General features: G+C 35.7%; 1 pseudogene; it reads right to left on the reverse strand.

The window, feature by feature from the left end:
- Window positions 1-7,656, reverse strand: part of LOC122747466 — a 46,499-nt pseudogene extending 38,843 nt beyond the window's left edge.
- Window positions 7,657-8,738: the final 1,082 nt, after the last annotated feature.

An 8,738-nucleotide genomic window follows, 5' to 3' on the forward strand; every position in this document is an offset into this window, starting at 1 on the left:
GTAATTGTGTCAGGAAGTCTGAGCATTTACTGTTTTTCCTCTGCCATCTTGGATCCCCTCTCCCTCACCCCCCCCACCCCCGCACCATGAGTTCACAATAATAAATTATTATGAATCATAATTGGAAATTAGAACCCAAATTGTTTAGAAGATGCTTCTTAAAAACAATTATTTGTTTAAAACATTTTTAGCAGTAATAGTGATGAAAAATCACCAGAGCAAAACCTTTTTGGAAATGGTCTCAAAGTCATACAAGCATCTTAAGCTACCAGAAACTATGGTAACAAGTACTTGAGTAAATATGAAAAAGTGAGAAATTCCTGAATCAACAAAATCAGTACATCTACATCATTGCAACAAGTATAATGCCAGAATCATTTAGCTTTGGGGAATGAGTACATCTGTCCCTTATAGGAAGATGTGAGTTTTCTTCATGCTCATTACTAGGCAATTCTGTTCATTTTTTTCCACAATAAGCTATAGGGGAAGGAAAACACCAGGTTAGCATTGCTGTGACTTCCCTGTCCCTATTCCTTTCTCTGAATATTCTTCAAATCACAATTGCTCAGCTGTCCCTCTCTCCTCATTCCAAGCATTGATTGGTGTTCTCTCTTGGGGGAATGAAGTGCTTGTTGCCCCTTCCTGGAGTCAGAACCTCCTCCCTCTGAGAGACAATCATCTGAGCACTGTGGCAACAAAAAGAAGGGAAGCTAATAAAAAGTAGAATTTTTCCCAAGAGCAGAATTCGGTACAGATAAAGACCTTTCTCATGTGTAATTTGATTAAACCTGCTTAAAGCTGAAATAATCAGAGGCCTCTGAAAACCTTTATACTTTTAAATGAACAATAATCATATTGAGGTAAGAAAGGGGGAAGGAAAGAAAAGGAAAAGAAAGAAAATTAAGCATCTTTGTTTCTGCTGAAAATGTCTAAGACTTCATTAACAGAGCCTGTGCCCTTTGCCACTAAATGAGGTTCTGTCTTCTTAATGGAGGGTCTATACTGAAATATCACATAATTATGTTCTGAAGGAAAGTGTCCTTTAGACCTGTGCAGTTTTTTAAAATTCACTTAACATGTAACCTAGTGAATAAACCATAATCAATGCATCACAGGTACTTCATGTTCCATATACAAATCTGGGTCATAGCTTCCTACAAGTATATTCAGTATTTGGGAATGCAGGGAGAGTGGGCACAACTGAAAGAGGAAAGAACAATGGGCACTTTGTAGAGATTTCATTTCTTTCACACTATAAATGATACTAAAGGACAATCCATATATCTTCCAATCAGAACCAGCCCTTATCCAGCCAATTAGGGAATTAGCAGCTGAAATCTTTTAGTCAGTTTATTCTCCTACAGTCAGTTTCATCACATAGGTCCATGATAGCTAGATTTTTTATGCCTTTCTAATTCTTCACTTCTCTGCTCTCTTCTCCTCACCTGTCCAGTCCTTTTCCTTCAGTCAAGTTCCTTCACCCCTTTCAATAGTTCAAATCAGTACCACCTGGTATTCAGTGACTCATATTTCCCTTATGAGCTAAAAACTCACAATCTCGACTTTTGTCTTAGTTGTGTAAAACAATGGTCTTTATTTAAACATTCTGTAGTCTTCAAGCAGTTCTTTGATATATCATTTTGTGAGTCATACCTTCTCAAGCTTAAATACATTTACATGCCTTTGAACTGGGGGACCACAGTGCCTTACAGTCTTAGCCCATTCCTTACTTCATGATCTGATATAATTCACCCTTCACTCTTATATTCTATATATTTTTAGTATATAAAACTTTTAATGCCCTTTTCATGCACCAAACCATTTACTTATAGAACAGAAAACCACCATATAGTCTTTACAAGGTAATTTAAGCATTTTATTTGTGAAGTCTATTTTCATCCCTTGTTGGCAACCAAAACTAATCATATTCTATTGATGCTTCTTTAAAATGGGTTTAAGCAGTTTTTATGAAAGATGATAGAGTAGCAAGAAAAAGTGTAATGAGCTCCATGTCCACCCCCTCTCCCAGAAGACCCCTCCTCCAAACAAATATAGAAAACTCACCAGTCAAAACCTGACTGGAAAATCCAACAAAAATACATCTCAATGAGTCATTTTTACCAGCACAACATGGCATAGGGAGATATACAGAGAGGTTAATAGACTTTGCACAAGGAGAGACTGTACACCTGGGCAAGAAGGGGACTCAGATCCAACAAAAAGGTGCCTAAACATTTTCTGATACAGAAACATGTGGTACCTGACAGCTGAGGCACTCACTCACTACCTAGTTCAAGGTCACAGTTGTGATAAAATAATAGGATTTTGCAGGCCCCACCTGAAGACTGATTTGGAATTTATTGAATTGGATGAGACTGAGAAACTGACTGAGAATCTACTTAAGAATGATTAAATCAAGACCACACCTGGCTGACACTAAGTGGGATGTTGTTCTCAGAGGCTGTGGACTACAACATCAACAGGAGGCCACCCCCAACCATTCAGTCAGGTGGAAAAAATTAGAAAATAAATTAGAATTATGGAAGAAAGAAATGGAAAAGGAATTAACAGCTTAGCATAAAGGGTACAAATTAAATTGATTCAACAGAAGATAATAACTCTATACAACAATAAAAATATTTAACAATTTTGTTAAAACAAAGTAATAAGATTAGAAAAAATAAGATTAAAATGTAAGATATCTTCTATCAAAAACAACTTCTCCAGAACACAGATCAAAGAGAAAAAATTTAAGAGTCATTGAACTTGAACACCACCACCACCACAACAAAAAAGAGCCTAGACATCATATTTCAAGAAATCTTAAAAGAAAACCACTCAGAAATGTTAGAACCAGAGGGCACAGGGGAAATAGAAAAGAATCTATCAGTCCCCACCTGAAAGAAATCACAAAGTGAAAACTCCGCAAAACTTCATAGGCAAAATCCAGGTAAAAGAGAAATATTGTAGGCAGACAGAAAAAAAGAATTCAAGTACTAAGGATCCATAGCTAGGATAACATACAATTTAGCAGCCACCACATAAAGGAGAGGAGATGTTGGAATACAATATTACAGAAAGCAAAGGAAATATAGGCTTACGATGAAGAAAAACAAGCATAATTCTACATGGGAAAATGAACTTTAATAAAATAGAGGATTTCCAAGTATTCCTGATGAAAGACAGTAGCTAAAGAAAACCTTTGAAATTCAAATGCAAGAGTCAAAAGAAATATCAAAAGGTAGACATGAATGAATAATCACAAGGGACCAAATCAGGAAACTGCCTTCAGTCTAATATGTGTAGGTGACATATGTGTCTACTCAAGATTTTCATTATCAATGGTCATAGAAAGAGTCCTATTAGACAAAAGGCCTGAGAGTTGTCTTGTTATGTCTCAATCTTAAAGGAAAAATATAAAGAAAAGGGAAGGAGAATATACTAGGAAAGCAAAGGGAGAGAAAGGTTGAGAAAAATTTATTTCATATAATCTTCTATACAAACATGATTGGAAAAGTGGCTGACACTTGAATATTGCTCTTATCTGTACTGTTCAAGGAAGGAAAAATACATACATATACAGACTTGAGTACAGAAATATATTTCGCTGTGTAAAAATAGAAAGGAAACAGGAGAAGAGAAGAGTGATTTAGAATGAGAGTAGATTAAGAAAGGGGGTTGTACTAAGGAAACACAAAATCTAGCTAAGAATATACAAAAACTATTTCTGGCTCTTTTTAAAGTGGCAAAAATTGGAAATTGAAATGGATATCCATCAATTGGAGAATGGCTGAATAAGTGATAGTATATAAATATGATGGAATATTACTATGCTATAAGAAATGAGGAAGGGTATGGTCTCAGAGAAACTTGGCAATACTTAAATGAACTAATGTAGAATGAAATGTGCAGAACCAGAAAAAAAAAAACTTCTACAATGAAAATAATTGGGTTGTAGGGAAAACAATTTCTTGTTATTCAGAAAAAAATATTGTACTGTTTAATTCAACCTTATGTGATTAAAGGTTGTCCACACCCAGAATGTTGTCTGATCCTAGTAAGTTTCTAGGAATGCTGGAGATGGCTACAAGGTATTTTGTAGTTCCTCCAGTACCTGGATCCACTCAGATCATTCTTATTTTGGGTTATCATACCTAGAAACTGTGATGAGTCCACCTAAGCTTGTACTTTCAGTTCCCTTGTGTTTTGCTTAACCAAGTACATGTGTGGTTTGTGTGTTTCATTATCTAAATCCTATATAATATGAACCTTTCAGACCCTGGATAAGAGGAAGCCACACCTCCTTCCCAGATGACCCTCCTCTACCAAATGACCTACTAAATTTCTTTCTAAAACCACTTCAGATTTCGGTATTTGTTCTCATGAACAATGATGAAAAGATATCTTTGAAGGCCTTGGGAACTCTAATCAGTGTAATGACCAACCATGATTCCGGAAAACTAATGATGAAACATGCTACCCATATTTTAATAAAGAAGTGAAAGACTCACAGTATAGACAAAGGACATTTGTTTTGCTTTAGTACATATTTTTGTAACTGGGATTTGTTTTTCTTTCTTTTACAATGGGAGAGAGGGAAAGAAAGTGTAATTTTGCTGATTTTAAAATTTTAATTTAAAACTTTAGAATTACATCTGACACCTGTTTCAGTAGGCTTTGCCAAAGAATTAGATACTATTACTATATTGTTAAGAGCCAAATGGAATATTTAGGATTTGTCATTTGAGGTAAACAGTTTTTGAAGAAATTGAGGAGAAAGTTAAGGACAATGGTTTGGAAAATTATGGAAAAGACAAAAAAATAAAGTAAACAAAATGTCTTAAGAGAACTGTATTAACTTACTTTATGAAAAAAACATAAAGAACATTTTATAAGGAGTGAGAGGTGTTTTTTCTTCACTTTTCAGAGTGATGGCTTGAGAGGAGTTACAGTGACTTCTTATTGTCACAACAGGAGAGAAGTTGGAAATGACAGAAATAAAGAAGATCAAGGGCTGTTCTTTCCCGATGGAACTCTTGCAGGTTTTTTCCTATAAAGAAGTTGAAGGGCATTCTTGAAAAGACACTTTATTTGGTATTGTGAATGGACTCATTGGTGTGGTTACCATGTTCTGTGAAATGAACAAAAGTCATCTGTAGTTATAGTCAGTATTTAAAGTGACTCTGTGAACTTTCTCTTAGCTGTAATATCTAAATAAATACCTTTGTTTCATTATTAATAAGTGGTATATTTATATTTAATTCTGGGAGATTATGGGATTTGTTATATAGAGAGATATGAGTAACTACTATTGGGAAGGAAGGTTGATCTAGTTTATTAAATAAATATTTAATGAAATGGACTGGTGGATCTGAGCATAGTTGATTAATTGAGAAACATGTTGCAATGTTATTAATTAATGAGGAATTATACAAAACTAATCCTGGATTACTATGGATCTCAGGATAAGATTAAATATAAGAATAAGTCAAATAGCAGTCTGAGCAGAGACCTATATATGTGTGGCTGACTCTAGATCCTTTTCCTCTTTCATCCCCTTGTAAGTCTTGCTACATCTATAATATGGTTCTCCCTTCTCTACGTATACTCAGAACCACAGATAATGAAAGGAGTCAGAGAATAAATAAGCAGAGATATCTGGACCAAATGATTCCAATTATAGGAGAATGCAAACTTAGACATCAATTGCTTTTTGTTTACCTAGTAATACTGAAGTTTTAAACATAGCAAAAAAAAATTTTTTAAACCTGACATTTTAGCAAAGGACCCCAAAAGCCAACATTTTCATGACCAAAACATTTCCAATCTGTGCTTATTCTATACCTGACCCTTTGGATAAGAACAGTCACTAATATCATTTTCACTTATGAAAGAAAATAGTTTTCTTATCTTTAAAATTCACTGCATGTAATTCTGAGATTTCACTTCACACCAGGCAAATCAGCAGGGATGATAAAAGATGGAAATGGTCAACATTGGAGAGTCTGTGGAAAGGCAGAAATACTAATATATCATTGACAGAGCTGTGAATTGGTCCAAATATTCTTGAAAACTTGAAAACATTTTTGAAATTAGTCTTTAAAATAAATTAAATACCAAATGAATCCCACTGCTAGGCATATACCATTAGAACGTCCAATACAGAAAAGTTGCAAATACTAAAATATTCATACAAGAACTTTTTGTGGTAGCAAGTTACAGGAGTTAAAGTATGTGCCCATTGACTAGGCATTGGTTAAACATTTGTGGTATATGAGTATAATAGAATAGTACTACAATGTAAGGACTAATACATATGATGAATATGGCAACTTTCCACCTCCATACAACAGAACTCGCTTCCATGGCCACCATTCCCTTACATGTATTATATTCTCCTTTTTTATGGTACAGATTCTTTCTCTCCCTCTATCTCTCCCTTCCCTTCTCTGTCTCTCTCTGTTTCTCTCTGTCTGTCTCCCCTCTGTTTCTATTTGCACCTCTGTTTCTGTCTCTTCCTCTCTGTCCTTTTTTTTTGTATCTCTATTTACTTGTATCTCTGTCTGTTTCTTCCTCTCTATCCCTATTTGTATCTCTGTCTCAGTCTCTCTGTCTCTTTCCCTCACCCTTCTCAGAGCTGTGTATGCCCAGTGATTAGTCAGTCATTCAGTCAGCTAACATTTATTAAGTACCTACTATGTGCCAGGCACTAAGTTATGTGCTTAGCACAGTGACTAGCACATACTATGAATTTAATAAATATTTTCATTCATTTATTCATAGAAAGAATTCAGAGAGGAATGGAGAAACAAGAATTTATGCAGAGTACAAAAAAATCAGAAAACAATGTACATCATGATTATAACAAAATAAAGGGAAGGAACAATAAAATGAAACTGAAAGCTACAATTTATAATTATAATATAATTTAATAAAATTTATAATTATAACATAATATAATTTCTAATCCTTATAGGATCAAACTTGGACCCTGAGAAGAATTGAGAAATACATCTCTTTCCCTTCATTACAAAGGTAAGGAACCAGGAATGATGAGCCACCTTAAACAGTGATCAGGAGAAGATACTGTAGAGATATGCTGATCACTTCTATACTGTTCTTAACAGACTGTCATCAATAAATACGGAAGACACTGACCTTTTACCTCAGGTTCAAGTCAGTCCCTCTCTAGCTGAACCTCCAACTGAAGAAGAGGTTTTGAATATCATTAGACCCTTCTCTCATGTAGCAAAGCATCTGGTGCTGATTACATTCATGCAGGAATCTGCAAAGCAGGGAGTCCATTGCTCTTATAAAAGCTGACTGAAATCTTCTGGGTTATATGGAAAGAGGTTGTTATCCCCCAGGTGTTCAAGGATGCCTCCATAGTCCATTTCTATAAAGCTGATCCTTCACCTGGAAGACGATCACCTACCCAAGAGCCTGTGTGGCTTCAGAAAGGGCTGGGAAATGGTTAACATGGTGTTTGCTGCCCAACAACTCCAGGAGAAATTCCAGTAGTAGAACAGAGATCTGTATATAATATTCATTGATCCAACCAAGGCCTTTGATGATGTTAGTCATCAGGTCCTGTGGAAGATCATGGGAAAATTTGGCCGCCTGGAGAATTTCATCAGTATTGTATGTCAATTCCATGATATCATGCTTACACAGACTCTGCATAATGTATGATGCTCTCTTGCTTTGCCAGTCACCAGTGAAGTGAATCAGGGCTGTGTCCTTGCTCCCATGCTTTGAGCATGATGTTTTCAGCAATCTTGTCAGACACTTTCAACAAGGATGAAAACAGTATCAATGATCAGCTACTGAAGTGATGGTAAATTGTTTAAATTGAAAAGGCTACAAACCAAGGCTACAATAGATGGAGAGTTGTTGTACAATTTTTTGTTTACAATTGATTGTATACTCACAGCAGCCTCTGAGGCAGAGATATAGCAGAGTCTGGATTGATTCTAAGCTGCTTTTATTAATTTTGGTCTGACAACACCAAGAAAACAAAGGTTCTTCATAAGCTAATACCACATCATCCATACATGGAGCCATCAGTTATAGCAAATGGAGAAATTTTTACTGTGGATAAGTTCACTTACCTTGGCAATATATTTTCCATGGGTATACATATAGATGGTGAGGTTGATGCACACATTGTCATAGCCAGCTCAGCATTTGGGAGGCTCAAAAAAAAAAAAAACTGTGGGAGAGAAGAGGTATTAGGCTCCCTACCAAACTGAAGGTCTACAGAGCTGACCTCATTGTTGTATGCCTATGAATTCTGGATAGTCGGCATGACAATGCCATTCCAGAGCTGTCTTAGGAAGATTCTGAAGATCACCTGGCAAAGGTAAGGTACCAGACAAGAGATATTTTCTTGAGCTGAACTGCCAAGCATTCAAACTCTAATGCAGAGAGAACAACTCCAATTGGCTGGCAACATTGTTCAAATGCCAAATGTACATTTGCTTAAATCCTATTTTATGGAGAACTCACACAAGGTAAGAACTCACATGGAGGTCAGAAAAAGCAATACAAGGACACTTTCATGGTCTCTCTGAAGAACTATGGAATTAATTGTGAGACGTGAAAGATACAGGTATAGGACCATCCAACATGGCATATTTGCATCAAAGAAGGTGCTGTGCTCTATGAGAATATCAGAATTGTAGTAGCTCAAAAGAAATGCAAGATGTGAAAATTTAGAGACATCACATCCTGAATGT

The sequence above is a fragment of the Dromiciops gliroides genome, chromosome 3, assembly GCF_019393635.1.
Source record: "Dromiciops gliroides isolate mDroGli1 chromosome 3, mDroGli1.pri, whole genome shotgun sequence".
In the NCBI taxonomy this organism is placed as follows: Eukaryota; Metazoa; Chordata; class Mammalia; order Microbiotheria; family Microbiotheriidae; genus Dromiciops; species Dromiciops gliroides.